General features: G+C 40.6%; 1 protein-coding gene across 1 annotated transcript in view; it reads right to left on the minus strand.

Moving 5' to 3' along the window:
* The window catches only part of LOC124155829 (trithorax group protein osa-like), an 846253-nt gene that overhangs the window by 415692 nt on the left and 410944 nt on the right, over positions 1–19617 (minus strand). The gene's annotated exons all lie outside the window — the stretch shown is intronic.

Here is a 19617-nt window from a genome sequence, read left to right on the forward strand (position 1 = left end):
AATAATGCCATAATTGGCACTACTACATCTATTGCGACCATGTCAAGTATAATAATATTTATTACGCAGGGGCATTCGTAAAAAATTATATATTAATGTGAACTCCTAGAAGAGACGTAATATATTAAAAAAATAATGGAATCTGGTCTTACAAGCTGTTTAATATTTTAATGATCATTAAAATCGAAAAATTTAATTCAGATCCAATGGGTCCTTCCTATTATCACCGAGCATTGTATTTGTGAATCCTTTAACTAAGCAGTTCCTGGATACAGATGAAGCGTGATATTAATTACACGACGAAATAATACAGTGCTGCACCACAATCACTGGAACAGATGATGATGCTCGCCACGAGAAAAATGCTCAATTGCTAGCGTAATCCAGTGCACGACGCACTTAAACTACCGCATGGCTCAGGGTTGGCCATCCACGGGAAAACGCGACGCAAAATGCTCACAGCCTCTTCCCAGCTCCATTGGCCCGACGCTAATAACCCCGCCTTTAATCACCTCTCAATCGGTCAAAATAATGCAGTCGCCGGAGCGATTAATAACACGCGACGCGCACGCCCTCTAGCCCCGCAGTGGTTCCCTCTGCCGGCGGAGCGGGGAATCAAAAGCCATAGGCGCTAACGCCCACGCGGCGTCGGCGTCATCGACGTGTGTAAGCGTGATTGATACGCACGCCTGCAATTCATACGACACGCACACACAAACTCGTCCGACGCCTCCCCACAGGCCTGACATACGCAGTCACACACGCGGCCGTTTGCTGACGCTCCGGTTGGGAAAAGAGGGGCTCTGGTTGGTTGGTTGGATATATCCAACGAGCACACAAATTTGAGCGATTCCCCTTTTAGCGCGGGGACGATGGCCCGCGTTTCCCCACCCTTCCCGATTTCCGCCGCTCCGTGGAGAGAGAGGACCGTATCCCCTGAACGATTTGCGGCGACGTTTACATTACGTCGCTCCACAATAACAACAGCCCTCCCCATCAGCCATTATATCATTGATCCTCACATTTCCTTTCCACGAATTTTTTTGGCCTTTTACTCGACACTTCCTCGTCCTTTGCACTGAGCGATTTGATTAGTTTGCGATGAAAATTTTTAGTCGACCCTTTGATGGAAATAAAAGTAAATTACGGGAGTATGTGGAATAGGTGGATGTAGTATTCGAATTAGTAAATCCCTCTCAGCATGATAGACCAGGGGTATCCAAAATACGGCCCGCGCACTCGGTTCAAGTAGCGCGCGATTCTCGCTCGTTTAACTTTGTGAGACGCCTCTAGGAGCATTGCAGCGCTGTACTGCACGTCAGTCTTCAACTGTTCGTAAATAAGAAATACGCCACCGGATTCTTCAGGAGACGTTGGTATCGAATACTTCAGCCATCGGCAAATTTGCTGTCCGGCCCGCGGGGCGATGCGAAACGTGGCCCTCGTGGCCTAGTAAATTGGAGACCCCTCTGATAGATTTATAAAATTTGTGAAGGCGAGAATAACCGGTGACGCGAGGTCAAAGTTAATGGAGCGAGACCTTACTCATACGTGGGCGCAAGTTAAGGCAATTTTAGAAGAGAATTATCCAGTTAGGAGGACGCTTGACTTTTACGCTTGTGCCATGTTTAATGCAAAGCAGCACAAGGGGCAGAGTATTGTGTCTTGGGGCTTTGCACATCGATGCTATGCAAACTATGAACAGCCTGATGCGGCTCGCCGAGTTTCAAATGAGAGCGAAGAGGCTTTGGTGAATCACTTAGTAACCTTGTATCAGTCTCTCGCTCCTTTTCAAGATTTAGATCAGTAATCGAATCAGCAGATAATTATTTTTTTAAAGAAGTACAGCTCTCAGCCACCTTATATGCTCTTTCGCAGGATACTACTGCAATTCACGCCTGAGCTAATACCACAATTCCTAGCCGAAAGAAACCGAGAAACATTTTGATTTTCTAGTTCAATGGTGGATAGCTTTCCTTGGTGCTAATTTGCAAACATAGAAGAGTATACTGATATTCATGTGATTCAATCGCGTAAATTGTGTAACGTGGCCAGGTGACATCGGGAAAGAAAATCAATAAGGTCTAACAATCTATTACCATGAACTAACTTGTCGTATCATGCAAGCATCTGAGTTGTAAGTGGAAAATAAGATTTCATCCCGATGAGTTCAATCAAGATATGTACACCACATGTAAGGTATTATTAAACAAAATGGAAAACTTAATATTAAATAAATGTTTATAATATTACTTTTAACATATTTTAATGATAAGACAATGTTTGCCTCGGTCATGATTTATTATCAAAAAGATTAGATAAAAAATATTTTTGTGTAAAGATATGTCACTGCCACATCTGGTATGGTATTTGAAGAAGGCGACACAAAGCTGAAGTCATTTTCGCCGTGAAGGAAGGTTACGATAGGAAGGATGGAGAGATGCCCGGCGTTGTCATTATCCTGCTCTTAACAGAAGGCCCTAAGGGGACCACGTCTTAACGTCCCATACGACAGACAGTGTTGCGCTGACATCCACACAGCACTCAAACAAGGGACCTAAAAATTCTCTGCCACCTCCAGGATTTAAACCCGAGTCCATTGGGTGGAAAGTCAACAATCTACCTACCACACCAACATTACCCTCTGCCATATCTATGAACAACACTACATGCATATATGATTCTGCACTACGCATTAATAACTCGTAAAGTTAACATTTTCAGCAGACGGTTCTCGCCAAAAGTTAATTACCGCCAATCACTTATGCCTCGAGTGATCTCGATAACCAATTGCCACCCCTTAATAACCCAGCAACCAATGAATGCCCCTCGGGAACGACATCATTCTCCCCATCCTGTCATTTAGCTCGTACAAGAGACCCCATCAGGGTGACCGAAGGCCGTTCGGAAAGGGCGCACGGCGTCAACCATGCATGAGGAGTTGAAACAGGGAGAATATGAGGAAAACACATGCGACACAAACAAGCATTTATCATGGGGCGATGAGTCGCACAATGGAATCGCTTTGGTATCAGTAGCATAGCCATAACATGACTGCAACAGCGCTCTTCTAACATGATCAATGCACCAAGGATCAAGTTCGCCGTGAAAAAAATCCACTAGCTTAGCGGGGATTCAAACCCGGATCTCCCGATCGTCGGTCAGATATGCTATTTGGTGTACATAACTTTGCATCAGTGCGCGTGACTGGGTACAAAATCACTTTTTCAATGGAGTGCTATGGATTAATGGTCATCAAAGGCTGATAAATTATAAATAATACGATATAAGATGCAGCAACCAATACTCTAAGCATCGTATATTTATTCCTTATTTAAAAATAAGTTTTGATAAAATCCTCTATTTTTTTCTCGTTTGATTTCAAATTTCAATAGGCATAAAATGGAGAGCTGTTTTAGTTCCTTAGGGAAGTCTTCAAAATACTCAACACCTGTGTTACATTTAAGCAGGTCACTGCATAAAGCTTGTATAAAGTAGCTGGAAAATATCAAACTCAAGACGGATAATTATCGAATGATCTTGGTATTAACTAGTCGGCTTATAATGACCTTTACTTCTGGCATTTAGCTCGGATAAAAATCCCCATAAGAGAAACCGTTCGTAAAGTCTATGCACTCTAGTTTAGAGTGGAGTAAAATAGAATGTGGCTAAAATATGTGGTTATCATGAAATACTGTTATTAGTTTAATTGAAATAAACACAGATACCAAACAGTATCTTATGCCGAAGTTAATGAAAGGGCTTATTAGAAAAAAGCTCCTTCTTACACGATGCACTCCAAATAACAATTATTGGATACCAACAAACTTAACAATTAAACAGAAAAATCATTAGTTAAAATTAATATGATTCTTGCAAATTTTATGATAAGATTCTTCTATTATCTAAGGTATCAACTGAGAACCCGTTTTTCATCTAGGAAAGAATACAACATTAAGCATAGATTTATCTACTAATATGCCGGAATGCGTAGGCTAAAAAATGTTAGCAAAAGGTTTTCTTTTAATGTTAAGTACCAAGATATCTCGGTATCTGGTAGACACCCCCTCAATAGCCAACCACTAAAAGTAAAAAGATAAAAGTTTTAGGAAAAGGTTGCCTTTTAATTGATGTTTTCCAACTTCTTTAGACAAGAATTGTGCAGTGACCTGCTTAGACGTATCATAGGCGTTTAGTCTTCCCTAAGGAATCGAAAAGGCTCACCATTCTAGTAAAATTTGAAATCGAACGAAAAATAATCGATAAGTACTTTCATCAGATTAAAAACACCACAGAGTAAAAGGTGATAGCACTGAGTAAAAAAATGTTAGCAAAAGGTTGTCTTTTAAAGTTAATCACCAAGTGATCTCGGTATCCGGTATTCACCCCTGGAATAATCTACCAACCACTGCCATTCTGGACCCAGATCATTCGTTCCCGGCAGTTAGCTCGTACATGAGCCCCTATCACAGGAACAATTCGGAAAGTGAGCTCGTCGCCGACCATGCACGTTGTGCTTGACTGGGGGGGGGGGAGGGGAAAGTCCCATCGATCACACAAACCTCCCATACACTCCCTTCGCGCCATCTACCCCGTGCGAATTCCAATCAACGCAAGAGAGAGAGAGAGAACGCGTACGCTGATAGCACTGCCCCGGGACACGTCCTATTCCATCCCTCCCCCACCCTCTCTTACACTCCAGCCAATAAGCACGAGCGCCATCTCGACTGCACACCGCTCACATACTACCCCACCGTGTGGGCACAAACACGCGTCAAATGCTACCACTCCGCGCTCGCGATACACAGCGGTGGGTAGCTGCATTTGACGCCCCGAACCCATTCCGAGAGGAGGCGACGAGATTTGCCTCCTCCGCCGATCTATTAATAAGTATTTATTTACCTCCTCTCGGGGAGTCGAGTGAAATGGTTGATATACTGGAGAAATCGCCAGAATAGGAATGGATAGCGAGGTGGTGCCGCTAACGACTGCGTTAACAGCTAGTGCCATCTTCAAATGATTTATAAAAATATGTAACTATTAATCAAAATTTCAAGTGAAATTCGAATTTGCTGCATGAATCACGGCCATAATTTCTTCAGACGAGCTCCCAAGCACGTTCAAAGACCAAAACGGATTTTTCAATTTATATCTTTGCGATTATTATCAAGTAGCTCATCATGGTACAATCATTCATCTGCAGCATAAAGTTTGCCTTGATCAAGCGTCTGTCTTTTTTACTATTCAAGATTCTATTTTTTATGAAAAACATAAGTTTTAGTATTTTAAACTAGAGTCCTTTCCTGACTCCCAAGTGAAAGATAAATGCTCAGGCAAAATCCCTAATCGAAGGCCTATCTGCAAGCCTAAAATATCACACTGACAGCTTGATCTTAGGGATGATGCCTATCATGTCTTAAAAGGATATGTTTTAGTACATAATTGAAAGCAGAACATAATTGGTGTCATTTTTCTCATTCAATCTCCACAGATTACTTAATTTACACCCGAAGGTATATTATGCTATTTATGCCTTTTAGCACTTGATCATGGTGGCAGTTGACTGGAATATCAGGATAAAGTGGCTGCTAAGAGTTACTTCGGTTACTGTAACGGGATAAGTTTTCAGCTTGTTATTCCATCGCTCAGTCTTACATTCAAATAAATAGGTAAGTGGTTTTACAACGAACTTTCATGAGCAGTATACATTTTGAAAACACGATATTATACGCCGACCTCAGTAGCGGAGGGGTAAAGTCTATGCCGGAATCACAAGAGGTCCGGGTTCGAGTCCCGTCTGGGTAATTATCCCCTATCCAGTGTAAAGATGTTCGTGTACGTTTAACTGCTGAGTTAAAAACCCTAATTTAAAAGGCCGATTTTGCAGTTTTCGGCAGTACAGAAATAAATAATAATGCAGCACAATAAAGATCATTAATTGATTATTTCAACTCAGCGTTTTACGATGGCATTACTTTACTGTTCATTTCAAACAATTATTAACAAGGTGTCATTAAAAAAACGAAAACTTTGGTTTTTGCATGATGACATTTCATACAGTGTTTAAAACAGGCTGTGACATTTGAAAAAAAATCGAAAACTTTAGTTTTATTCACTCGATGGAATGTTAAGTTTTCGCTCCTTTTGAAAATCCTCACTCTCACACCCTCAAAAATAGACCATTTAGCACTTTACACTCTTGCTTCGTTAACACGGAGGGGGAGCCTACTTCATCACCAGCCTCAGTGTCTCTTTTCCCTTCCCTTTTTGATGTAACTCCTGCACTCGAATTGCCGCGAGCGTTAATATTGTTAAAGGAAGATATAAATTAAATTAAAATTTGGAGGCCAATGCTAGAGTTTAATTCTTTTCATTCACTTTATTTTATAATACGCCACGCCGCTCATTATTTAGGGGTTTCGAACGCTTTTCGGCATTAATAAAAAAAAACCGAAGCGGGCGCGTTAATTAATTGATGTTTCGCGTTTCACCATTCATTTATTTTATTTCTTCATTCGCCTCTCTCACCCTAAAAACCCACCCTCCCCTCCCCGGCTTCATTCAACGCCCACGCCCCCTCACACCACCCTATTACCCATCCCTCTTTTCCTTCCAACCCCCCACCAATCCCCACAGCCTCTCATCCTGTTTATACGGGCGACAAGAGCTGCCCGCGGTTGCGAATGGTTGGTTGCGAGGAGGGAGAGAATGAAAAATATGGGCAGAGAAGATATAAAGGGAAATAACGAGGAGAATGGGGTAGCAAAATGATTCGCAATTTTGAATTATTTAACTGCAATCAAAAATTGAGCATGTTCTCATTCTCTTTCCCCGTGAAGGTAGCGAGAAGGGTACGCGACATGAAGAGGTGTTGGACTGAAGGGAAAGAGAGCATTGTGGTTGCAAAGTGAGCAAATAATAGGTGTGGCAAAGAACGTAAAGCCGCATCCGCAACAGCTAAAATTATACATCTACATACTACCCCGAAAGCCACCTCAATAGGTGTGTGGCGGGGTTTGTCAGGACACCAGCCGTTTACACATAAAAAAGGGGTAATACCTTGACGAAATTACGTCTAGCATTTTATTGAAGTCTTTTATCGTGCGGGGAAAAAACAAATTCCTCACCTATCCTTTAGGCAAAATATCTCTCTTATTTTATCGTTTCTGTCAGACCGGGAAACATGATGTTCTCCGCGTCGCTCTCAATGATATCTTTTCTCAATTTCTCAAGCAATTTAAGCTTAGCGCGTAGCCTCCGAGTCCATAGCGTCTCCTAATTTAATTCGTTTAAGATCTGTGTAACGTTTTCTGTACGCCCGCAGCAGTTTTTGGCGAATCGCGTAGCTTTCTTTTTGTGCTTTCCTTTCCAACTTAAGTGCTGCCAAGGAGTCGAAAACCTGAGAAGAGTTCCCGGGAGTGGTCCCGGGTTCATATCCTGGTAGCGGTAGTGATTCATCAAAGGTTTCTGAAAGTCTTCGCTAAGTGATCTTCAGTTTACTAGCTATTATTATCAGGTGTGTTTTCAGTTTCGTCGGATACGACGTTAAACCGATCCCTTTCGAGCCTTTCGTAAACAAAAAACTATTAACTGATAACTTCAACCTTTACTTTGTGAAACCTCTTCATACTGGAAATAAAGAAATAAAACCTTGTAAGGTTAACTATTATTTAATTATGGGCACGGCCCGGGTACCTGACGATGTAACCAAGTTACGAAACCCGGGGCGTGCCCATAATTAAATAACAGTGAACCTTACAAAGTTTTATTTCTTTATTTAAAAAAAAACTATTGCCGACGCGGATATTCTCTCGAGCACCTCCTATAGTGCAGATGACCTAAGCAGTCAATTGCCTCCCCCAAATGCCTTTATATCCCTGGAAAAAGTGTTTACTGGTTCAGAACTAAGAGCGGCATAATTCCGTTTGAAGCAGTCACTATCAAGCAAAATCAAACTTTATTTTAATAAATGTCCATCAAGGACTACATACTTTTAGTGGAGAGACATACAAACTACCAAAAGTTCTCTCAGATCGATCACACGATTAATGCACTGTCTCAGCCGAGATTGGTGGATATTTTAAATTATTGGTCAACGTCATATGTAGTCAAGTTGATTCAAATTAAGTTTTTGTGCGCGGGACTTAAGGGAGCCAGCTGAGCATGGCTGAGAGGACAAGGATGTCTGAAGGAAAGAACTATGTCAGGGGTGTTCAATCTTTATTATCGCAAGGGCCCAAAATCGATCTTACATCGTCCAGATAGCTACAATGCTCCACGCCACTTTAACATCACATTAATAAAATAAAAAAGGTAAATTTTTAAGTACAATGATCTTTATTGGTTAAAAAGTTCAATCAATCAATGCGATTTTGACTTTGTTTATTTTGACGAGTGTTTCAATATATACTTTGTATTGTTTGGCGCGTTACGATATTTTTATTAGCCTCTAGGGGTCGCAAGAAAGTAGTCGGCGGGCCCTCATGCGGCCCGGGGGCAGCGAATTGAAGACCCTTCAACTATATAATAGGGTAGAGAGGCCAACCGGGGATGACGAAGTGAGAACAGCGTAAATGGAGCAGGTGGAATGGGGGTTGCAACTGTGGGATGGACTAATCCCTCGATGAGATGATATTAAAAAAAACATCTTGCGCGTCCTTGATGACGGGCTGCACATTAATGTTGCGTTGATGAGGAAAAATTAATAAATTCTGAACAGCGGCAGGTGATGGAGTGGGCGAGAAGGGTGAGGAGTGGGAAGGTGGGCTTTGAAAAGCATTAAATTAAAAAACAAAACAAAATAAAGCTTATCCTGCGCGGGGGAGCGCGCTGCTGGTGGAAGTGATGGGAAAAGATGCAGCAATCATTAGAGAAGTAATTGTTATTATACAGCAACCACTTTCCCTGCGAGCGCGCATATTGTTTTTTAATCCAATGGAATTAATAAACGGACAAATTTTATACTAATCTTGAGCATTTGTTTCGCTTATTTTCCACGGCTATTAATTTTTTTGTGAAAACATAAACCGACACTTCCGTTTTAAATATTCAAAAGCGGGCACCGTTAACTGGTTGAGGGATTACCTGGACAGTAATAATCGCGTCTAGCTGAAACCAAATTAAAACCGAGATCAGTTGATATCCCACCTCGTGCCTATCCAATTTTGAAACACGTGCAAGATTAATACGCGGGAGAAAATATGATATTGTCCGTTTTCATTCTTCTGTTTAAACCCTTGTAATCTTCTGGCCGTTTGATCATTTCGGATGATCCAAAGAAAGGCTTCAATTGAATCACCTCATCGAGTGCTGCTATATAGGTCAACATCTGATTAAAATCCGAGTTCGGAAGCCCTATTATGAATACGAATTTTCTTGTCCCGGCATTCGTGACGCGAGAGAAGTCAAGCCCAGTAATCAATGATGACACAGAATACCACGGCGAAAAGAAATGGATTTCCTTAATCCATATGAGTACGGATCCATATGATGAACCACGAGCGAGAGGAGGACCTAGTCACCGAGTGCTTTGTTTACGGAAACCATAGGAGTGAAGTAATGCTTCGAGATTTCTCCTTGAAAACAATTAATAATGATTCAATGAAATATCATGAGATCCAAGTAGGCTACAAGCATATGGGTATATGTGACTAAAATATTACAGTTTAATTATAAATTGAATTTCGTAGCATAAAGAGAGGGATTTTATGGTAGTATAGTATGACAGCACACATCATAGGCAAAAAGAATTCATATTCACCAAAAATTTAGAAAAATATTTCTATCATCGACGCTCTTTCAAAGGAACGGCTGCGCAAGACATAACAGCTCAAATCAGTGACTTTTTTAAGCTAGAAAAACTCCATAATAATTGGCTGACCCCTGAGTGGTGTCTTTGCTTTTTCAAGAAATTTTAAATTCTTAAAAATTATTATGCATTATTTTACCACTGTTACAAAGCTCATTCACATATTTTACCCACCATGTAATTGTAAGCACTGATCATTACACAAAGCAGTGGCGACTACATATGGGGGGCGCATGGGGCGCGCGACCCCTTGCAGGGCCACCTGGATTGTCGAACATTTCAGAACCACAAATTTAACCTTTTTATATCATAAGCATTGTCTACTAAATGTGTAATAAGTTAAAATAAAACTTTCTTAAACTTTGAACGTAACTTGTTTATTTTTCATTACCATAAAACTAAAGGTAGCTCACAATATCTTTTGCGCCCCCCTTGAGTTGTTTTTCTATATCCGTTACTGGCAAAAAGAGCTAAATGTGAGTGAATACAAAGTGCTAAATAAATATAATGAAATGCTTTTGCAGAAAAGCCATTTTTTCGTCATACCCCACTGTAATATTTACTAGCGTTTTGGCAACCGAAGTGTTTTCTTTGTAAAAATCATACTAAATGAAATTCATTCCAATTTTTTTCAATTCCAAATCCTTTAGTGTAATTCGGAATCCATCATGCGTCAAATATGGTCGTCTGTTAAATATATCTTACCTTGTATAGAGTTCACGCACTACAAAATCACCACCTAACTCTTGAAATTCTAATGGAAAAACATATTAACCCAACAAACAAAAACTGCCTGCCCCTCACGCACAAACGATGCTCGGGATAAGCGTTTGATTCGCACAATTTTCATAGGCTCCGAACGAGCATGGACAAATGAAAAAATGACGCACAAAAAAAGAGGGACGCGAATGACCATACGAAAAAGGTTCATCTAACTAAAAACATACCGTTTCCTTTTATATCGAGTGGGTGGAAGTTTTTGAGTATGCGCGAGGGATGGGGTGGAGGGAGAAATAGAAGTCTGCGGAATGAGATAGAGGGAAGAAAAAAAAGAGGAATGAAAAAAAAGAAAACGCAAAACACACACACGAGAGCAGCGCAATACCGCGCTTTCGAAAAACGACCGTGCGTACGTAGTCATTATAACTCATCGTGTCACCAACATACGCCGAAATAACCTTTTCGAGCTCGAGAGAAAAAAAAAAAAGAATGCCGAAAGAATAAAAAAAACACACACACATGAGCGAAAGAGAGAGACCGACGAGGCCGCGTGAAATTTCGACAACCGACGCTTTAAAAGCTCCCAATATATACCCTCCCCTCTCTCACCCACCACTATTCCCAATTTCGACCAACACCATCCCGAACACATCGCTTGCATATCCCATCCACTTCATCCCGAAAAACCCCCACGCGCGCACACACACCAACCCTTCTACTCTTCGCCATCCAAGCCCGCCTGCAATGACCTCCCATTCCCCTCTCATCCAACGGCACCGCTGATGGCGGTAACCGTACCCCTCTTGATTTGGTGGACATCCCACCCCCCCCCCCTCTGTCAGAATGGAATTGTTGGCCTCCCTTCTGTCCTCGTTCCAACCCGGCTCTCTTTCCCTTCATCGATATATACCTGAGCTTGTGAGTCCATCTTAGTGTTTGTCGATTACACCACGCACAGAATTAGTCCTATTTCGGGGGATAATCATTTATACCAACGTCCCGTTATCATGAGACAGGGAAACAAATGACCTATCTTGTCAAACAAAATAAAGAATAATTCTTTCTCCACACATTTTTTCTAGTTGTGTCTCTTCGGAAGCTAATTCTGTATTAATATACAACGAATTGGTTATTTAATATTCTTCACAGTCTCGTGGGACTAATTTGTTACCATTATTACAGTTATACTAATACCAAATACGCCTGAACTTCTGATACTCTAGAGGCATCATCCAAAAAAGATTGTTTCAAATCTGTTGTGCTGGGTATTATGGCCGACACCGAATACTGACGCATCAAGGGACATTGCTGTTCATATTTTTTTCAGGCCAACCGATTAAATAAATTTTCGCAACAAACGTCCAGAAAATGTTTGGTAGTTTGCGCTATGTAAATACAAATATCATTATCTCACTAAATAAATCTGGTCTATAAAGATTTAATTGCAGGACAAATATGGCCTCGGCTATACAAAAATCGCCTAAGGTTTATGGGCAGTCTTTTACTCCTAGAAAATTTAACTTGCATTTGAGTCCGAGTTGTATATTTGAGGTCAATAAACTACGCCATTAAAACTATTGAGTATACCTAAATTAGAATATGAATGTATCATCTAAATAAATCAACAACAGAAACAGTTAAAGTGCTATCGACAAAGAGGCATGTTCCAAAGCATTTTCATAGGGCTATTAAGCATGGACTCTTAAGGTCATTCAAGGTCTGATACAAAATCATATTACGTCTCTTGACTTAAAGGATATTATCCATTCCACTCTGATATGAAGCGGCAATTCTCACTTATTTTGACAATCTTAAGCCATTCTACAGCAAACACCTAGCGAAGGCCTCACAGCTCGGCGCCTAAAACATGCGATGCGAGGAACATCCGGTTTCCATTATGCCACCATTCACCCTTTCCTCATCCCTGACCGCGGCTCCCAGTCCCTCCAACCCTTTTCTCATTGCTAACTCTGTCCCCAACTCTGGCGGGGAGGGGCAAGGGAACCCTTTTATCCGGCTATATCCTCATTTCCCCGGAATATCCCTTCCCCAACAACTGAATTGCAATTCCTCTTCCACAATTCGCATTCCCCTCCTCGATCCCCGGCCTCCACACCCAGAGCATCCACCAAAATTTCCCTCACCCGACCCGGGGCCTCCACCAAAACTTCCCTCTCCAATAGACCCGGGGCCTCCATCAAACTCTCCCGCTCGTTCCCAAATCCTAGCCACCTCATTCCCCCTCCGGTCGTATATCGCACCAATTCATACCCAATAAGGGAACTGCTGCACTCTACCGACCTCTCTTCATCTCTCTCGCTCTCTCACTGCCACCACCCTTTCGCCCAGCATGTAATCGAGGCTCACAAAACCTCCCCAAAACTCTCTCTCTCTCTCTCCCTCTGAACGCTTCCCCTGTGCACCCCCTCTAAAACCTCTCCATCCCTTTTTCCTCGCACTGCGCTCAGCTCTCCGCTAATTGCACCTCGCCCCCTGCACCTCCCGACCACCCATCTCCCATCCCAAAATCCCACACACCCTCTTCTCTCTCTCTCTCTCACCATCACCACCACCGCCAAAGCCAGCCTCCTCCCTCCCTCTTGCCACCCCGGCATCGCTTGTTGTCTATTCCGCAAGGCCTGCAGGGTTTGATGCGCCCGGAATTGGAAACACATCGCACACGTTGTGTGTATGGAGCGGGGAGGATGGGGGAAAGGACGGACGGATTGAGGATGAATCGTTCGGTAGATGGGTGTGTGCCGGTTGGACAGGGAGTAAACTGTAGGGGTGGAGGGGCAGCCACGGGAGTAGGTTGGGAATATTGCTGTGTCGTATCTTTTTTTTAAATATTTTTTTGCGGGCGAGGATGAAGGAGGCGACGGTGGGGAGTGGGAGGAATGTATGGGAAACATAATGGAGTGTGAGAGGGAGGGAAGGAGGTGTTGTGGGTAGGAAAGCAGTGCAAGGCTGCATGTGTTGGGGGATGGGGTGTCGTGGTGGACAAATGAAACACGGGTTACAGCGAGGTTGCAAGAGAGGTGGCATGGAAATGTTGCTAAAAGAGGAAGAAATGTTGAGTTGAAAAGTGCTGCGTGGGAATTATATTCGATTAGAACGAATGATGAATGTTTTTTTGTGTCCAGACAAATTTAGACTTCGTGTTCCATTGTGAGTTCAAACGTGGACGAGGAAAAGTTAAATGGGAGTGGGAAGCACTAAATACCCTGTACCTATTTCAGCAATGAATAGCTGATGGTAAGCGGGGGGTCATTTCTTCCGCAATCAATGGAAATGAAGTTATTGGTGACAGAAAGGCTACATATCTCGTATTCGCTCCGCAATTTATTTTCTCAGTGAACAACGATGCACCTATCAACTGTCTTGCCTTTTTTACGCAATATAACTAAAATGTCTTGTTATTCTGTCAGAAAGTGCCAAATATGTCAGGATGGAGGGGCCCACTGACAAAGGAGATTTTTTAAACCCAGAATGTCAGCAGTTGGACTTGGAGAGAGACCTAGAGGAGGAAGTGTGTTGAATAATAATGGGTGCAGTCTACTTTAGAGAACCCAACAAAATACCTGACTTCATTCCAAAGATAAAGTATTAATTGCATATTTAAACTAAAGATATGCAGCAAAAATACAGTCACGTAAATAAAAAAGTACTTTATAAGCTAAATTTAGACTTAAGTCCAGTAGTATTGTGATATGGATATGAGAAGAGAGAAATTAAATCAGAACAATGTTAATCATAAACATATTGTTTACAGTGCATCGTCGCAATAAAACTTCTAAGAGAAAATACCCATAAATATTACTCATTTCGTAATACAGCAAATGAGTAATGATGCTATTCTGAGGAAATGACTTAATTTAACAATGGAGAAAACGTAGCCGACGCATGCACAATCACAAAGTCCACAAACGCTGCTAAACGGAAAATAAATCCCACACGATTCGCATTTTATTCATTAAAAGGCACCACGATATTGTAAGTCTCTTATTATTACAATTACTGGAGCAATAAGCTCACATAAATAACTGCATCACCCGGAAGCGTTGAAACGTGGAAAATGCAGTTATTACAAGCGAAAAAGCTTTTCCGATCAGTTAATTGGGCTTTCAAGGTAATACATACGTTTATTTTTCTCGTTTTTGCTAATATACTCATAAGATTTAATTGTATGAGTTTTAACTGATAGCATGCATTGAAATTCATAAAATTCGATTAATATATATACGTTACCACAGGTCTTTTTAAGAGGTGCGATAATTCAAATAAAAGGATAATTTTCATCTCTAGACAAATGGCCAACGAATAACGCGGCTACTTGAAATTAAATGAAGTAGAGAATAGTTAGAAAATTCATCAACAATAATATTTATATTTTTTATGTGGGAAATTAATGCACCATGTAAGGAAAAAGTTTTAAAATAACTTTATATTTTATAATTGTAGCAAAAAAATTGATTTAAACGAGAAAGATACATTAAGTGAGTCATTTTCAGAGGATGAGGTATGTGACATAGAATTTTATTTTAAAAATATAAACTAAGCACTTACTAGCCTATCAAACGATGCCGTAAATTCTTCGTTTGGCACACGAAATATCATGTGGGCAGAATATTTAGTGATACCCAGAATAATGACTCGAATCATCATGATAACATGGCCTTAGTTGATAACAGAACTAGCCAAGGCTTTCGAATTGACTTTGTACTTGCAAAAAATCCATAGATTAGCTGATTCAAATTAATGGCTTTCTCAAAATGGTTATCACCTCATTTGAATTTAAATATTTAAATAAAAAGGATAACTTCCTCATTCTACAGATATTTATTTCAAAATATCACTCAAATCCCCTTCAAAACCCAAGTTGCCCTGAAGTTAGGCAATGTATAGTTATAAGTGGAAAAAGAAGTTTTTCTTACAGTTGCAATGTTACAAATAAATTCCATGAAGTCACTCCCGAAACAACACATTATATTTAAATGCTAAAATGAGTAATTCCTTTAGAATTAGGTGTCCAAATAACTTTTGATAGTTGCGCATCATTTACAAAATCCTTGATTGACGGAGCGGCAAAATTCCTGAACACATGTCATGATTAATAGGCGGCCGGAACGGAAAAGAGGTCGGCGCAAATGATTTGAAAAGCGTGTTTGAACAAGGCTAAGAAGACTACTAACAAAAACTCGAAACTTCAGATCGATTAGGAGCCCGATCGAACATACCCTTTTTCCTTCAAGATGGATTCGGGCGCGGAATGGTGTGAAGGGTTGTTTGCTCTGTCGGGGTTGCGGGCAAGGGGGAGAGAGAAGGCTTTTGCTGACGGTATTGTAGGGGGAGGAGGAGAGAGGGGCGATCCTGGAGAGCAGCTAAAGGGTGTGGGGGAGGAATAGGGTTAAGCAGAGGGAGGGGAGGCGACGGAGGGGGTCGTTTGGTGGGACACTTGAAAGGGTTGATGGGAATGGAAGAGTTGATCAATTGGGAACCGGATGGCGAGAGAGAGAGAGAGGGGGGTTTGGGGGAGGAGGGGAATGAACATGAGGACGTTTTAGAAGGAAGGAGCGGTGCAGAAGGGGATTGTAGGGACGGGGCCCGAGGTGGAAGATACGGAGAGCGGAAGCCATTGAACCGAATGCTATCCAAACCAATCAGGGTTATTGATTCACTTCCACTCCCCCACCTCCTCCCCCACCCCGACCTGCTCTCAGGACGCCAGGATTCGACGCTATGTTCCCTGAACTTCGGTGAAAAAAAGTAACAGTCAGATTTCAACGGTTTCAATCAGACTAGAGGAAATTGGAAGGACTTTAGCCAATAAAAAACGAGAAATTATTGATGCATTAAGTTAATCGCAATTATTAGTGTTGGTTGACTAAACGTATATAATAAAAAAGTTGTATCATCTAGCAAGAATATACAGCACCAAAATATGCGATGTCATGTTATTTTTTATTTTTACTCTAGCTATGCTTTTTACTCTGCCTTTCTTTGCAGCGTCTTTCAATGATTCATCATAGCAAAATATGCGGTGGTTATATTTATTTATCTTCCCATCTGTGGTAGAGGAATCAAGAGCACGTAAGTAGTAGATGAGTTACAAATAAAACATTTCGCATACACAATTCAACGAAACATTTAACATAGATTTTGTAAAGGAGATAATCAATAACTAAAGCAGGTGAACTACCAATCTATAAAAAGCATACTTGGATGCCCAAACGAAACGCAAGAGCTCCTGCATTCAATTTTAATAATAAATAAAATTAGAAAATAATTTTTTGAAAAGATACTCCACAAAGTAGATGAGTAAGGTATGAAAGTATAATGTACCGATATACACTTGAGAGTGATTGGCAAAGCTGATGGTAGTAATAAATTTAGCGACAAGAATTTTTTCTACGAAACGTAGAGCTTTATTTAAGGGTAGTCAACGGATTTCTTATCATGTAAAAGAGTCGAGAGTACCACAGGGTATGGTGCCTTTCCTTAACCAGTTTCAAGACATCTCTCCCTAATTTACTGATTTTAAAAACAGTATTTTATAAATGCCAGTTTTTATCCTATTCATAGTCACAAATGCATTAATTTTTTCAAAACAATAAGGACAACACACAATAAATCACGTTTAAAATTACAATCTCATTACATGTTGACTTCAAAATGTGCTAAAGATTCCTCTACTACGCATGAGAAGATAAATTAAAATAACAACTCCTATTTTTCAATGAGGAGCCCTTGATAGAAGTCAGATAAAAGGCGGATTAAAAATCATAACCATAGTCAAAATAAAAATATCACGACTACCCATATTTTGGTGCAGTATATTCTTGTTAAAATGAAAACGGTTTATAATTAGATGTGTAATAAGTACCTACGGATTGGGTGGATCTATTCCAAAGCAATTATGGGGATAAATACTCACTTTTATCTTTCCAATCGACCTACAGATTTTACGGTATCAATAAAACTCCGGTATATCAAAATTATATTACCTGTAGAGACTCTCACAAAGGGCGAAAGAAAAAAAACAGTATGTGCGCAAACAACTAACCCGAGGCCTTTTACGATTGTAGGTTAATTGCGAAAGTGCTTATCCTTTTGCTCTCTAGCTTGACTTTTGACAAAAAAAGGGGGCTTGCTGGAGTGGGATTCATCTATTTCCGAGCGAATAAAAAATCGTGCTACACTTTGACTTATTATCTTTAAAAAAATATATTAAATTGAAAAACTTTTATGAATCTCCATAAAGCCGCTTGAAATTGATATACTGAGAAACAGAGGAATCAACGATAATAATAGCACGCCATAAAAGCCATCACTCACGGAAGCAGTGGAAAATGCATTCAATTTCATCCTATGATTTTCATCATCTTGCTGTTTTCTATCAGATCAGATGTTTTTTCACATCACCTCGCTCCACTCCAGCGTTTAAAGTGTCAACGAAAATTATTGCTTTTCAACGTTATGCAAAATGAAAGAGGGGCTTCGCGTACTGTGGGTCGGTTGTTACTACTCATCTGCAAATATAATTGCAATAGTATTTTAATGTTTTAATCTTTATAAAGAACTTTTAGATATTGACCCTATGCACCTAAGCTACCTGTTAAGTTATCTCTATGAGAATGGTTTCTTATCCACAATATACTCTCCAAAATGTGTGAGACATGATAGTCTCCTAAACACTCCGACTTTCCCAGAAAGTCTGACAGGAAAGAATCAAGTTCCCCAAGTGCCTTAAATATTATTATACTCTCAGCTTAGCATCTACATATTCACACCCAAGATGAGTATTTTCTTTTTCGCCCAAAAAAATACGTCAATAGCTATTCATTCTTAAGGTAGCTACAAAACCACATCCCCTTCAGAGTGACAACGGGGTAAAACTTTTCCCTTTAATTATTTCATGACTGAATAATGGTATTGATTTGTAAATTTGAGTGAAAACACTGAAAAATTATTTTAAACATCGAATTTATGTCCTAAAGTTAAGCTAGTCAGGTTACACCAGTTGTCATACTGAGATTTTGTTATTATAATTACATGAGTTCTCATTAACGCAGGAATATTACATGATACTGAACGAAGATTACGCCAGTTATGCGTAGGACATATAAAGAGGCGCAGGAATACTAGCAGTGTACTATGATTTGATAATGGACTAAACTTCGTAAATGGAATTGATCCCAAATACCATTTAACGCATTTGTGAGATCATTATCGTTTGAAATGAAGCGTGCACGCAGTGATGAATTTTAAATTCGAACTTTTTACATTTATAGCAATGAATTGGAGTCAAACATCTACCTAAGATGTCTCTAAGGGAAGGAAAACACGGCTTCTTCAACTTTCACCATCCTCGAGTCCTCCAAAAAGATATCCCTCAGCAGAGAGAGAGGAGAAACTATGTGATGAGGGGACGTGGAGGGAGAAAGTTTGAGTGGAGGAGCTTAATGTGAAGGCAGCGCAGCAGAGGAAGACGAAGAAGGGAACAAAAAGGAAGATAGGACACGACGGAGAGAGAGAGAGAGAGAGAAGACGGCGCGGCGGTTGAGCGAAGAGCTGTTGAACTGCCAGAGATAAACGGCTTCAGGACGTATCTTAAAATTAGGAATGGGTAGTTTCGGGTATTCCGATTTCGGTTTCACCACCACATTGAAAGCCGGAACTAAATCCATGGTGATCGTTGACAGGGCCGGTTCTATACAATTTTTTCTAGTGTAAGCGAACAATATTTCACCCCCCCTACCCTCCAAAATAACCTGAGAAGTAGTGGGGATTCTCTCTCTCTCTTTCTCGATACATTTTAAAATAAACACAAATACTTTAGGAATAAGGGTCGAGACTCAACTATCGGTTTAAATTTATTACGATATACCCTTACTTCTACGATAAAATTTTGGTGAAAATAAACCCGCAACCTTTAATCCCCTTGTTTGATTAATACTGAGTACTGGACTGAGCGTTTAGCCGTTCCCACAATCCTCTCCGTTTTGCTTGGCGCCCTACGCGGCCGCATACCGTGCTCGCCGCTTAAACAGGCCCTGATATTTGACCACCGATATAATGGGTAGAAAAAG

The sequence above is a fragment of the Ischnura elegans genome, chromosome 3 (genome assembly GCF_921293095.1).
Source record: "Ischnura elegans chromosome 3, ioIscEleg1.1, whole genome shotgun sequence".
Taxonomy (NCBI): Eukaryota; Metazoa; Arthropoda; class Insecta; order Odonata; family Coenagrionidae; genus Ischnura; species Ischnura elegans.